Raw genomic sequence first — 14,629 nt, 5'->3', positions numbered from 1 at the left:
TGCTTTCTGCTAAACCATTATTTTATTCAAAAAATATTGTAAGTAGTGCTGGCTCTATTGCTTCACTATGTTTAGACTTAATACAGGGTAGACATTGGAATATGAATGTCACACAGAAAAAAATCACACTGTTCTTGGTCTAAAAATGCAATGGAAAAATGCCTCTTTAGTTTCTATTTAATTTAAGGGATGTGGTTATGGATTCTGAAGTATGGATTATGAAGTATCTATGTATCGTTTTCTTTTTCTGTCAAGTTAGCATATGTTCATCTTTTTGTTGGTACGCATACTAAGGGTGGCTGTAAGAGGTTTTAATGGGTCATTCCATTTTGACATAAAAAAAGGTTTTAGGTATCACGGAATCTGCAGATAGTTATGGAGTCCTAAGCGTCAAAATAGATCAATAACAAATAAAGAAGCCAATCCTAATTTCACTGAAATTAAACACAAAATTAGCTTGATTTCATTTTTCAGTGTCAGAGAACCATGCTTCTGCTTCTATCATAGTCAGATTTTATTACTGATCTCTTAAGCCAGAGTTCTTCATATTTGTTCATCTCTCATATAGCAACATCAGGCTTACAACATATATGGCTAGTTTATAATGTAATCTCATTTGACATAAAGATATTAATTCTGTAACTAAATTTTCTCTAGAATGAAGGGACATCAGAGGACTCATGAGCTGTGAGGGTTAAATTAATGTCTGCAAGTCACGGAGCCAGCATTTGTTCAGTTTGGTGGGACTTACTTTAAACAATCACAAGATGGAGATAAAATGATTCTTCCATACGGTGTTGGATTAATCTGTACAAGTCCCAGGAACACTTGAGAACCCTAACTAAAAATATTTTTCATTTAGTAAAAGTGACTATTCAGATTATTTTCCTATTCCTTTCTAGAAAATCTGCATTTGGTTCAGATTGCTGGTTAGGCACGCACATTGCTACAGACGACAGTAATTTGTGAGAGAATTGGAGCAGTGCAATCGGATGTGGACTGGCGCAAGAAATGGAGCCAAAATGATTGTAGATGGCATGTCAGATTGGCTGCATCTGCCACATTTTCCGTCCTCCTGAAACTTCCTTTTAGGACTATGAGAGAAAAGAAAGCAAAACAAAGACTCATTTTCACTGCATTTATTGATGGCTAAGATCCCTTTCTGAATCCACACTGGCCAGATCATAGGAGTTCAGTGTTGAACCAGATAGAAAGCTTAGTGTATAGGGGCAGGAGGAGTTTAAATTTAGTAGCTAAATTTAGTGCCAGGTATATAGTCATTTTTCTTCAGGGAATAGGTTGAGTCCAGCACATTGGCAATGGGTAAGGGGAAACCTATTCTGCTTCCAGCTGGCCAGGCTACGACTATAGCTCAAGGGCTTACAGTATTATGCTGCCTGCCATGGGATGATTGCCTGATGACCAAGTGCAAAGTTAGGAAATACAAATTACCTACTCTGACAAAGCTGTCATATTTGTAGGGAGAACTCTGATCTTGTTACCAGTATAATGGAGAAAACAATTAAGTATGTTTGTTTTGGTAAAATAACAAGAAAGATGGATAAGAAGATAAGAAGCGAATCCCAAATAAACTATTTTAAAGGGGGATTTCCTTTTAGACATTATTTTTCTCCAAAGCTTAAAAATCCATTTGTTAATCATGCAAATTACCTTCTAACTATAGTTAATTAGCCTAAATTAAACTTGACTTTTTTTTTTTAATCATTTGTGGAATCTAGACTACATTAATTTAACCTCAAAAGCAGAACTGCTTGCTGTGAGGGCCTGTACTCCTGTCTGAAAAGCTGAGTCTAAGCCAGATAAGCAACAATAGGTGAGCCCTTTCCCAGTCTCAGCTAATTCTCACAGCCCAAAGCTCTGGGTCTTCACCTGCCACTACACTTTATACTCAGCCTGTAAAGCAAAATACAGACATTAGTATTAAGATCTTCCTAATTGTAAAACTGCAGTGCTTGTATTGTACAGTTATCAAACTGTATGAATGTTTCAGAAACTGCTTATTTGAAAACAAAGATGAGAAATGCTAGGGATCTGAGCTTAAACTAACCATAAGACAAGATAAAAAGGTTTTTGCAATAGCAAAACATTATTTTATGGTTAAGTTACAAAGCTTTTCATATTGAATTATACAAGATAAAACACATAGATGAAACGTGTAGAAAAAGTTCTGAGATGTTTAAAGACCTAAATGTTAGCAAGGGGGCAGAAGACAGTTTGGTAGCAACAAGTCCACCCAGGCACATTTACTAGAATTTATGTAATGTTTAACAACACGACCACAATAAGGCTCTTAGAGAAAAACAATCATATCATATAATTGTACTTATAGAGACTACGGGCACTTTGTCATCCAGAGTTCTGTCCTCAAGATGAAAAAAAAATTTTTTTGCAGATTATGCATATTTTATTAAAATCCCCAAATTATTGAACTAAAATAGGAAGTAAGAAAGAAAAAAGGCACCCCAGTCTCTGTCCTTAGAGGGCAGCAGCGATTAAACAAACAAGTGCAAAACATTTTATCTTCATAACCACAGATGGGCTTCAGAAGAATTATAGCAACTTATTTTACACTCCATCTTTGGTAAGAAAGTGTGTAGTTGGTAAGAGATTTGCGTGCAGTTTTATTGTAGAGCCGACTGTGAGGAATGCTGGGTTGTCCTGTCTATTCTGAATGTTTTGCACAAGACGTTTCAAGCTTCTGATTTTTTTTTCCCCATGGAGTCTCAGGGAAAAAAAAAAAAAAAAAAAAAAAAAAAAAAAAAAAAAAAAAACTTTGCAGAGATAGTGCACAAAGTGAATTCCGTGGTATTCTTTTGCAGTTGGTTTGTTTCATCCCCCAACAGAAAGGCCTCAATAGAAGGGTATCCATTCATGTGCAAAGCTGAAAATCTGGGGTAAAACAGAGAGCAAAGGTTAGCCCACTCCCTCCCCCAGCCTTATTCAGAGAGAATCCCAATTCTGTTCCTCACCTCTGAAAGTCAGACATTGTAACGGGGGACAGAGAGTGAGAATGGTACCCGGGCCAGCTATTTGAAAATGAGAATAAAACTCTCTCTGTGTAGACTTTCAATGGCCAGGCTCTAACCCCAGGTGATTAACGGTGTCAGAGAATCACCGAATATCCTGAGTTGGGAGGGTCCCGCAAGGAGCACTGGGTTTTCATAGAGTTATGAGCCTAGGCTAGGAAAACAGGCAGTCTTACAGGGGTGGAAGTAACTGTAAATTACCTCATTTGCATTCAATTACTAAAAGGTACATGGGCACGATATAAAAATTGTACCGGCTGAACTGAGGGCATGATGATGCACAAATTTAATTAAATGATTTACGTAGACCTTTACATTACAGAGTGACAAATGCTTCATTGCACTGAAGTCCCTTGTAGCCTCATCTGATCTCTTAACAAATGCCAACCATAACTGGCTGTATCACCGTAGATAAGTGTTTTCAGGTGGGATATCTGCATCTGTGTTTGCTCTCAGTGTGTAAGCTTGATTGCCCTCCTAAATGTGCTGTTTAGTCAGGATAGCTGTAGGTGCTTACAGCTGGCTGAACTTTATACAAAGTGGCTGCACTGGAAGAGTTGTGTTAAGTATAAAATCAAATCTATCCAGAAAATCATGCAATAATTTATATGAGAACTTACTCAATTTATTGCTAGATAACCTGATCTGCGTATGAAATTGTGCAGATCTATGCTGGATTATAGATTCAGTTGTGGATGCAATGATCTGAAATTAAAGGTTTAGCATTTTCTTCAAGCATATAGATTTTCTTAGCTATTACTCCATTTACTTAGAATACTTTCATTTTGTCTGACAAGTATCTTGATATACTCTTAAATACAAAGTTTATGAAAATGATACATAGACCTTAGTACCACTGATGGAGTTTCAGGCACTGTGGCAACACAGCATTTTTATTTATTTATGTATTTTGCTTGTTTGGTTTTTGCTCATTTGTTGGTTTTTGTTTTTTCTTTAAAAAAAAAAAAAAAAAAAAGAGGGGGGAAAATAAGCGTTGGGGAAATTACTCTTTCAGAAGTGCAGAAGGTTGCTGCTATAATCAGCTTGAATTCAACTCAGAGTTTCCAGAGATGACCAGATGGAGGATGAGGCTGCTTTTGATCTTGGCTCACCATGTAAGTACAAACACAGGAACAAGTTGCTTTTCCCTCCTCCTTTGCCCTCAGACATCTGTGAACAACCACAAACCAACATCTTATCTCTGGATAGTCTTATGGTTATTTCATGTTAGAATGCAGAACTACAGTATATACTGTGCAAGCCTGTTGAGCCATAATATTTGCATCAAAGTAGCTTTCTGAAAGTTTTTTTAGAACAACTGAAACTCATCCTTTTTTGGTATAACTTGCCTTTCATTGCAAATCATCACTTAATGGCTATAACAGGAATAAAAGTATGTTAAACCCAGGCCATATTTCAATTCACAGTTTGTATATTGCAGATAGACTTGCAACTAAGAAATATAAGCTCTTGACTTCTTAGAACCAAATTTTATTTTTGTGTTTTTTAATTGATGGCTGATTTGCCACCAAAATATGAAAAAGACATTTTTCAGACGCTGGAAAATTTATGTTGTGACCTCTGAGCTTCTACTGAAAGTTCTTTATTTTAGTTTTAGCTTTAAAACACAACAATAAGCTTTTACAAAACGAAAATTCAAGATACATGTAAGACTGAAAGCATTTCAAGAATATTTAGAGGAATATCAGAAGATTCATAGCACTAAGTCCTATCAAAGTTTAATATACATTTTTAAGCATCATGGTATTTGCTTTTGCTCCCAGATTTTTTATAGGTAGCCAAGGATTTTGACAGGTTCATTTAACAAATGGTTGTGGTCACTATAGGGGAGAGAGTAACTGTTCTTTTGGGGGACTTATTTTGTTCTTTTGGGGGGATATTTTCATTAGTGCTCCTTCATGTGAAATCACTGCTGTCACGGCAGAGCAGCAAAACACAATATATGGATGTTCCTTTGCTGCCTCAGTGTGAAGTCCAACAGTGCAGTGGATGCCTGATAACACCAGTGGACTCCTTTGAAAACTGATGGAAAGGTATTTAAAGTTCAGCCACTTAAAATTTGTACTGAAGAAGCTGAAGGATATTCTTAACATAAAAATGGCTACTGGGCCATATCTAAAATTCATCTGCTTAGGGAGTCATACCCAAAATTCATTTGCTTTTGGAGGTCAGAACCCTTGCTGCTGTGAAAACCACCCTCATACAAAGCCAGCCAAACCTAAATAAGGTGTAAAAGCAAAATAGTGGACTTTTTAAGGGGGCTGTAAAAACACCCTTTGAGAAGGAATGTCCTCGCTAATCAAGGTAATGACAGTGTTGTGATAATCCTATATGAAAATGAACATAGAAGTTACTTGTGAGGTAGGAAGAAAGGAATGGAAAAGATTCTTACTACATTCACCTAACACTTCACTGTGTTCACAAATTGCCTTTGCATTTTTGGGGGGATACCGAAGAGTTACCAGAATAGAGGTGTGTATTAACCCTTGTTTTCAATTCTTCCTTGAACCATTGGCTTAACAGCTTTTATTAAAGGTAGTTTCATTTATAAACTGTTACAAGACACTATGGTAGAATGAATGACAAAAAGCTATCTAAATTAGACAAAAACTGTAATCTGTGTCCAAAGCAGTATGCACTGTATGCTCTAGAGTCTTTAATAAATCTTCTCCAGCTATACCGTCCAGGAATATGGAAAGTCCAATTCTTTCCATTCAAAATAAATCCATGCTCATTTCACAATCCAGTTTTACAATCTCGGACATTAGTGTATGTGTCCATGCATTTATACAAAGTGTACCAAGAAATGGAGAATCACCACATATTTCAGCAGATGCTAAATGAGCAGTCTGCGATGCTTGTCATTACGAGTTCTGTAACCTTCCTCCAGTTCAGAAACTAAACAAATCACCCAGCTTCTTAGACCAAGGTGCCTAATTCTGCATGGGCTGTCATTCCTAGAGCCGAGTGCCAGACTGCAAAACGCTGCAGTGCTCTGCATGCTGATAGCCAAGTCTTGTGAGTTAGTTCCAGGTTTTTCATTCTAAAATCAAAGTAACCAAATTCTTACATTTTTGCTAAGAATTTATGCATAGCTTATATATGTTTCTGTATACATTAATCTTTCAGGAATACCATTTACCTGATTTTTCCATAGAGATTTTCCATAGACATTGTCCACACATTGTACAATTTGTCTCAACTTTGTCCTCTGTAATTCTCACAGATTGTTGAGATTTTATGAACAATTTTATCTGGAAATAGGAAAATAACAGAACAATAAAATATATACATAGAAAAATTATTATGTGTATAGCTGGAAAATGCTCCATTTAACAAACCGTTTATGCCTACCAGGCTAATCTTTTTGGTATCTCTCTCTTGATGAGGAAATCTGGAAAGAGACAAAACGGAAAAATATACTCTCTCTTTGAAAGAAAACAACTGTCTTATCTGAGTTCTGTGTTCTTTTCTGCTAACTGCAATTCCTGTTCTTTTGTGGAACTTTATTATTTTTTTTTTTTTGTGCTTTCTACTTTAATTGTATCAGGAATAGGATCAGGCCCATCTGTTTGCCTGGAAAATTTGAAGCAAATATCCATTCTGCTAAACAGATTCCCTAATCAGCTTGAGCTTCATTTCAGGTTTATTATAGAGAGAGTTAATCATACCACTCCTGCTGCCCACCCCCTCCATGTTTTGAGCGAGCCCTGAGTGTACCCTCACCACATTCACATCTGATCTTCTCTCTGCTCTGCCTCACTTGTGTTCTGTCACAGAGGAGGCTGCCCAGGACCTGCTGGGGGATGCCAAGCTTACATGAACTCAGTTTTCCAGTTTTATTTCCAAATCTTACACTAAAATAATCAGGTTATTCAGGTTCACAGGTTCTTGTAGAATTAAGAAGGCTCTGGTGACAGTAAGCCCCTATCAGCATAACACAAACAGCTGCTCCCAGGGAGCATCCTAGAAAAGGATGGTCTACCATCTTGCCTTTAGTGAGGTTCTTCATATTTAAATGAAGATATTCTTGGCAACATCCGCATTGTTGGGCAGAAGGATCCTCAAGGCCATACTTGAAACAAAATTAATTGCTGTGAATTTTGTTTTAGAGGGCCATCAAGGACAGCTCAGCTCAAAAGGGGTGCATTTTTCCAATTGAAAGGACACTTTGATATGCATTCTCTCTTTCCTTGGCACACTGAAATACAGCCAGGCACAATAGCCTTTGCCTCTCTTGCATGGAGAGTGATTGTTTTTGGGCTGAACACCTCTTCCTGCAAAGGCAGATGAGATTTGTAAGCAAACTGAATTCAGGCTTTTTGATACTGGGTCTCAGCAGCATTATTATCTTCAAGCAACACTGTGATCTTTTAGTTCGGGGGACTGAAAATGAAGCCCTTATGTACATGAAGCCCTTATGTACTGCTTTTCTCCCCATAAACACAGATAAACCACAGGACCTATATATAGCACAGGTAAATGCAAGGTTATTGTGCACTTTTTTTTTTTTTTTGACTGTGTGATCAACTCTATTTTAGCAAGCATGTCACCTTCTCTACCTCACACGTCAAGACTTTTTCAACCAAAGTTGAATTCAAAAAGCCATCTGAAGTTATTCAGTTAAGAAGTATACTAGGTTATGGATATGTCTAAATTAAGGAGCCTGGATGAAGTATGAGCTCATCTACTTGTGTAAGCATATTTACATGGTGGTAGAAGTTATGTACAATACAATGGGAAGATATGTAGGTTGTCAATATTGTCCTATTAGCTTCTCCAAAGGCAGCAGTAGCTTGCTGTCCAGCTCTGGAGGAGACTTGTAATCTAATTTGAGGTAGGAGGTAGCCATACTGAGGAGAAAAGCAAAGAAATGAGAAATCTGACAGATTTGCTATGTGTTCTAAAAGCCACACTCCAGTTTTTCCCAGCCCTGACAAAGGAATAGTAAGATAATTATTTTCTGATTCCTTACATGGAATTTACCAGATCAGGAATCGGTCAGTACAGAACTGGTGTCATTTATTCTGTTATACTGAATTTAAAAAAACGATTGTTCTTTCCCCAAGCACTGCTGGGATATTTCTGAACATGATAGGTTATGACACTTGAGTCTTCAGTGACCAGATGAAGATACATGTTGGAGAAAACATATTTTCAAGCGCGTCTATCCAAGCATATAGGGAATGAGAAACTCATTTTACAGAACTACACTGCGCAGAAAAAACTTGTAGCTTTCTCTTCCATATTTAATAGAGTTAATAGCAAGATTCCTGGAATCCACCCCAAATACCTCTGAGTATATCTAGCAATGTTAAATTGAAGTTTAATGTAAATACTTATTTAAACAAAGAAGTGTGCTTGCCAATCTTATCAGCTGTTGACTGACATGCTAAAGGATTTGAAGGCCTAAAGTTGAGAGTGCTCAGTGCTTGAGCTAGCTACTTCGCTGGTCAGCAAAGACTAACAAACACGTTAAGACATGGAGTAATATCCTCTGTGCTCAATAAATCTGTAATCCTTTCTAGAGCCTTTGAGACACAGAATGGCTTGCACATATTATCAAAATTCATAGTAGAGTTCCTATCTCTGCTATTTGACAGTTTTAGAAAGACTTCTACTTCCAGCGAAGAAAAAATACTAAGAATCTGCATATGACTTTCTGTGCGAGTTACTTTTTCAAAAAATTGCTGATAATCAAAAACATATGGGTATTATTCTGGCTGATGAGACAAAAATAAAAGTCATCAAACAACCTCGCTATTTTTATCTGAACCAGGCTCAATCTGAAAAAAAAAAAATATGCAAAAGGCAAAAAAGGTAAGTCAAAATGTATTGGGAATTCTGTCAGAAATTCTAATTATAGATGGTCAGGAAATTTTTAACTGCAGCCAAAGCTTTTCCTGGTAATATACCAGTTTTGACAAAATTGCTATTGGAAACATTTCCTCAGCTCCAGCAGTGGGTGTAGGCAAGAAAATTTAGTTGTCTGGGACAGGGAATAAATAACTTGTTGGTCTGAGCAAGCAGCTGGGTTTTGCAGAGCCCAAATCTTTGATTTAGAGCAGGGAGTTGAACCCGCCCGAGTGCCCTAGCCAGACAGTGCCGAGCTGCCTTTCTTTTTAGCTTGATGAGTATTTAATCAGCCATAGGTCGTGGATGGGCTCCAGGCAGGGGGAGCCCCCTGCCAGGCAGCATTCCCCACCCCGTCCTGATCCGCGGGCAGGGCTCCCGCCGCGCAGGAGGCAGCTGGCCCACGCGCGGCTCTGCTCAAAACGTTATCTCTGGGGAAAAAGATCGCCTTATAAATGACAAAAACCACCACAGGCGAGGGTTTCAGGGGGGGACACGACCGGGGGGCGCCGGCCCAAGCAGCAGCCGCCGCCGCCTCAGCGGCCGGCGCGAGATGGCGCCGTCGGCCCGAGCAACGCCTGACGGGGCGCAGGCCCCGCGCACGGCGCCGGCTTCGGGGACCCGGGTTCGAGTCCCGCGGCCGCCACGCAGCGCGGCTGGGCTCGGCGTCTTGCCGGCCGTTATTTAACGTCCCTTTCACTTCGCTGAAGCCCTAACGGTAACGTGCCTAACGGCCGGCGGGTAACGGCTGAGTGAACCCGGCGGGGGATGCCAGCGGGGCTGGTGACAGGCGCGAGCGGAGAGTCCGCGCGGCGGCTTGCGGTGACCCCGCCGGAGCCAGCGCTGGAAGGAAATTCCCCCATTTACAGGCAGAATCGCCAATTCCGCCACGCCGCCTGGCGCTGCCCCGGCGGTGGGTGGCCGCACGGCTCGGCCGTAGGGTCACCGGGGGGATCACACGCCGCCTGCCTCCGGCACGGGACCGCAGCGAGCGCCCAGTTTGGGAAACGTGTTAGCAAAGAGCCTGAAACCTGAGGTGCAGGAAGGGCTTTATTTATTAAATATTATTTATTTATTTAGGGTTACCGGGGGGCTGCCCGGCTCTCTGTCCCCTCAGCGCCTCCCCCGGTGCCACCACCGGGCTCCTCGCGGCAAGCGAAAGCGAAAGCGCTGCACACCGGCCGCCTTCCTCTGCAAGCGGCGGGTTGCTTATTGCCGTTACTTCGAATGGAACCCACGGGAATAAATAAATAATAAATAAAAATACAGCGGCTGCAGACCTCCGCCGGCATCCCCCGCGCCTCTCCGGGAAGCGGATGGACGTGCAGGCGGCCCGCCCTGCCCGCTGCCCCCTCGCCTCCCCACACACGCGGGTGGCGGCGGCCCCGTTATCGCCCCCTCACCCCCCCCCCCCCCCAGCGTCCCGCTGTTTCCCGTTACCCCGACTGTACCCCCGCCGCCCCCCCCCAGCCTCCCTCCCCGAGTCCCCGCCGCCACGTGACGGGGCGCGCATGCGCGGGCGCGGCGCCGGAGCCGGGGCACATCTGCAGGCTGACGTCAGCGTGCTCCGCGCCGTCCCCCGGGCGAGGCTGCCAAAGGCTCCCCCGCCGCCGCCGCCGCGCTCGGCTTGGCCGGGGGCCGGCAGCGAGAGGAGGTCTGGGGCTACTTCGGCCGAGCTTTCCCGAGCCCTTCCTGCTCTGCCTGCCTCCCCCCCGCTCCCCCCCCTCCTCCTCCTCCTCCTCTTCCCTCCTCCTCCTCCCTCCCTCCTTCTCTCCCCCCTCCGCGCTGTCTCCCCCCGCCCCCCCACTCACGGTATTCACATGGTATTTTGCACAGAGGAGGCTGCTCGAGAGGAGGGCACCCACCCCCACCCCAATATAAGCCTGTTTTTCCTTCCTTCCTCCCCCCCCCCTCCACCTCCCACCCCCCCACCCCCCCACCCCCCCGCTCCTCGTTGGAAAGACAAAATGTGCAGGGTGATAGGTTGGGTGAATTGATGGCATCCTTCCTCCTGCCAAGTCGGTCCGTTTTCTAAAAAAAAAAACCCTTTTAGGAAGGCTAGAGAATTTGATTCTGTTGGAGAATATAACCCCGGTGGTTGCTTGCTCAGAGGGGAAAAGCAGAGAGGAATACGGGAACCGTCCTGTGCAATCTCTATTGTTTGAAACTTACTTTATATCAGAAATTGAAGATGAGAACGGTAAGGAAGATTTCGCGCTATTCAATGAAACTTTTGCTTTTCTCGTGTCCCGAGTAATGGTGCGTGCAGGGCTTCGGGGAGCGGGGGGAGCTTTATCTTGCATTAGGCGAGGTGGATTTGGAGTAATTTCAGAGAGAAACCTTTGAGGATGGGGGAAGGGGGTGCGAGGATTTTTCGACCGAGACGAGCAGCGATTTGTGCACTACGGTCTCGAGCCGTGCAACTTTTTTTCCACTCCTGCTCCCTTTTTTCCATCTTCTCCGACTTCCATACTAAACCGGCGGCCGACGGGGGAAGAAGAGGAAAAACAACAACAAAACAAATCCCCAAACCAAAAACCAGATGCAGACCAAAGCAGCAGCAACCCCCCCCCCCCCCTCCCTCCCTTTCTCCGTCCCGTCCCTCCTTCCCTCCCTCCCTCCCTCCCTCCGCAGCCCAGGACAGCTCGGGGCTGCTCGCAGCCCGGGCAGCCCGGCGTTTGGGGCGGCCGGAGCCCGTCCCGGGGCCGTCCCGGGGCCGTGCCGGGGCGCAGGAGCCCGGGCTGGGCTGGGCTGGGCTGGGCTCAGCGCCGTCCCGCAGCCCCGCCGCTCGCCGGGCTCGTCAGGAAGATGGAAGCGTGTGGTTTTGATTTACTTCGGGCCGCCTGGGAATTGCCAGACTCTTAACCCCGCGGAGCCGCGCTTTTTTTTTTTTTTCCCTTTTTTTTTTTCCCTCTTTTTTTCTATTTTTTTTTTTTTTTTAATCGGAGTACGTCTGCCTGCGCAGCGGCCCCGGGGTTCAAAGGGACATTGTTTGGTGGGGGGAGGTAAGTGGGCTCTCGCTGCCCGGCGGTGTGTGTGCGGGTTTTGTCTTCGCTAATTTCTTTCATTGTTGTACAAGAGGAGAGAGAGAGAGAGGGAGAGGGAGGGAGAGAGTCAGACTCTTGTTTTTATTTGGGCTGCCGGTGCAACGCGTTTGGGCCAAACGCCAAGTGTCTGGGTCACACGCGTTTTATCCAAATAGATTTAGCGCTGCTGTCTGGAAATGGGCTGCTGAAAGTTAACTTTAGGATCAGCTCCACCGCAGCAACCAGACTCTTCCCTCCCGTCTCCCTAGGGAGGAGGGCTCTCTCTCTTTTTTTTTTTTTCTTTCTCCCTCTCCTCTCTCCTTTCTTTCTTTATTCATTTTTTTTCCCTTTTCATTCCTTCCCCTTCTGAATCCGCTTTGAGGGATGCGTGTCTGGTGACCTCCAGCTTGCTTCAACGCCAGCACTTCCCGCTGAGCCGCTCTTGTGAAGGGCTCGTGTGCGCGGACGCGTGTGCAAGACGGCAGGGGCTGTGCGTGCACACTCACACACACTCACACTCCCTCACACACACACTCCTCGAGCCCCGGGCGTGCTCTCCGTGCCTCTTTGTATCTCTCGCCCCCAGGGCGACACTGACAGCGGACCCCGGCTGTGCGTGTGCGCGCTCCTCTCCCCGCTTTCTCCTGTCCGCGGGGCAGAACGAGCCCCCCCCGGCTCTCCCACCTGCCCCCAGCCCGGGGGGCTCTGCTGCTCCCCGGCCCCGATACCTGCCACGGCACCCGGCTGCCTGACCCCTTCCCTTCCCCTCCTTCCCCTCCCCTCCTCTCCCCATCGCCGTAGCAACCGCTCGTACCACCGGCGGGCCGCCCGTCAGGGGCGGCGGGCGCTGGGCCCCGCGGCGCGGCCGTCGCCCGGGGGAGGGAGGGAGCGGGGAGGGGAGGGGGCTCCCCCCGGTCTCTCCCCCCGGTCGCTCCCCTTCTCCCGGTCCCCGCTGTGCCGCCGGGGCTTGGAGGCGTGTGGAAGGCGTCGGGAGAGCCCGCCGCCGGCAGCCCGTGTGGCGGTGCTCCGCCCGGCGCGGCGGGGAGCTGTCGCTTGGCGGTTTGCCGGCCGTCAGGCTTGAGCCGGGGCCAGTCGAGGGGACGCTCCGGGTGCCCCGGGCGCCTTCGCCGCCTCCCTGCTCACCGCCGAGGTGGCCCGCGGTCATCCGCATCCTGCCCCAGAGCCTCCCTCGCTGTGTTCACGGGCCCCCTTCTTCAAGTTGTTTTTTTTTTTTTTTTCTTTTAATCCTCGTTGAGTCTTGGTGAGCAGGAGCCTCCGGGCACTGCCACAAGTGCCTCTGCAGAAATCCCACTGCACAGTACCGCTTGTGGCACCAGCATTCTGGGTTTAGAAACCCAGAATGGGTTTTTCTTTGCTGCCTGGCAGTACTGGTGTAATTGGGCAGGAACTGTACCTTCAGGTAAACGTTAGGGAGCCGTACCTGTACCTGCTTTACCTGAGGGAGATGTAGTTCAGCGGTGAGGCAGAGGAAATGCTTCTCACTGTTAGTTAGTTTAGTGCTGATGACACGAGTCATCTTGATGACCACAATAAAACTGCAAAGCTGAAAATAGATCTCATAAGTAGGAAGATGCTGCAGGTGTAGATGCTGGTCACTTCATAGTGTCAGTACTCCATTTGGAGTTACCTGACTGCTCTATTCCTCCACATCCATTCCAGTTTCTTAATCCAGAGCCTTAATACAGCTGCATCTGCCCTCTTTGTATTCAGTGCACAAGCCAGATACAATACTTTTGGAAAGGAGGTTAAAAGTTCTACTGAAACTTCCAGCAAGCTTTATGTCCTCTTATGTGAGGACCAAGGCTTAGAATGAGGGACACCATTTTGCACAGACCCCTGAAAGAATATGGGACACAGGTGATGCTTGCGTGCTGTCAACCAAGTGGCAGCTAAGTACTGGGCACCATAGTTTGCTTCTGGTATTCAGAGCTACTGAGCTCCCTAGGCACCACAATTTCAGATATCTTAATGCTTGGGTAATTTATTATCAGCCTAACAGGCTGAACGTGAGCTCCCCATTGTGATTTTTTTTGGCTAAGTAAAAGCTGTGAGGCAGTGTTGTCTCTATATATGGCAGTACGGAGTCATTGCTGGACTACTGTCCAGTTCTGGTGTCTGTGCATGAAAAGAGATGCTGACAAATTGGAAAGGACTCAGAAAAAAACAAAACAAAACAAAAAAAACCACCACAACTGTAGAAATAATTAGGCATCTGGAAACTGTATTGCATAGTGAGGTAAACTGAGTAGGTTGAGCTGCTTATCAGGGAGTGTCAAGAGTTGATTGTATCAGACTATAACTGTCTGTGCAAGGAGAAAAAAGCTCATTAGCAGACATGTAAAGCAAGATGCAGTGGAATTTGAAACTGGATGTTCTCAGGTTGGAAGTAAGGCATATTCTTTAATGTACTAATGTAGCTGAAGAATATGGGATTGATTATGCCTCTTCAAAAAAGGCTGAAAGCTGTAATTAAATATTAGCTAGAAAATAAAGGTTTTACGTGGAAGGCCAGATCAGAGATCATATTAACATCCTCTAAGGCCTTGCCTTATGTGAATGGCATCACTAAATTCTTTTGCTTCCTCAGGAAAAAAAAAATACATTTCTAAGTCCAAACTATGCTTGTAAAGTATATTTTATTCCCCCTACAAACCTGATTAA

At 44.9% G+C, this 14,629-nt stretch overlaps 1 protein-coding gene and 1 long non-coding RNA gene across 11 annotated transcripts in view; one reads left to right on the top strand and one right to left on the bottom strand.

The window, feature by feature from the left end:
- Positions 1 to 466: 466 nt before the first annotated feature.
- LOC106015010 (uncharacterized) lies at positions 467 to 10,346 on the bottom strand. Of its 3 annotated transcripts, none has more exons than XR_011805721.1 (4): positions 6,423 to 10,346; positions 6,211 to 6,322; positions 4,055 to 4,217; positions 467 to 2,910 (listed from the first exon to the last, which is right to left on the bottom strand). It is a non-coding gene; the product is annotated as an uncharacterized lncRNA (long non-coding RNA). The 3 variants fall into 3 exon arrangements; XR_011805720.1 differs by lacking the exon at positions 467 to 2,910 and having other exon boundaries at positions 3,923 to 4,217; positions 6,423 to 6,462; positions 6,795 to 10,346; XR_005261657.2 differs by lacking the exon at positions 467 to 2,910 and having other exon boundaries at positions 3,923 to 4,217.
- A 119-nt stretch (positions 10,347 to 10,465) lies between these two features.
- ADAMTS6 (ADAM metallopeptidase with thrombospondin type 1 motif 6) overlaps positions 10,466 to 14,629 on the top strand; it is a 155,294-nt gene continuing 151,130 nt past the window's right edge. For 4 of the 8 annotated variants that reach the window (XM_038170502.2, XM_038170504.2, XM_038170505.2 and 1 more), the window contains exon 1: positions 10,858 to 11,121. The gene's annotated coding sequence lies outside the window, so the exon portion shown is untranslated. Of the gene's footprint in view, positions 10,576 to 10,854; positions 11,122 to 11,537; positions 11,927 to 14,629 lie in introns of those variants that run through there. The other 4 variants (XM_038170500.2, XM_038170506.2, XM_038170499.2 and 1 more) reach the window with 4 other exon arrangements.

The sequence above is a fragment of the Anas platyrhynchos genome, chromosome Z, assembly GCF_047663525.1.
Source record: "Anas platyrhynchos isolate ZD024472 breed Pekin duck chromosome Z, IASCAAS_PekinDuck_T2T, whole genome shotgun sequence".
Lineage (NCBI taxonomy): Eukaryota > Metazoa > Chordata > Aves > Anseriformes > Anatidae > Anas > Anas platyrhynchos.
Note: the sequence above shows the minus strand (reverse complement) of the source record. Positions and strands in the feature narration are given on the sequence as shown.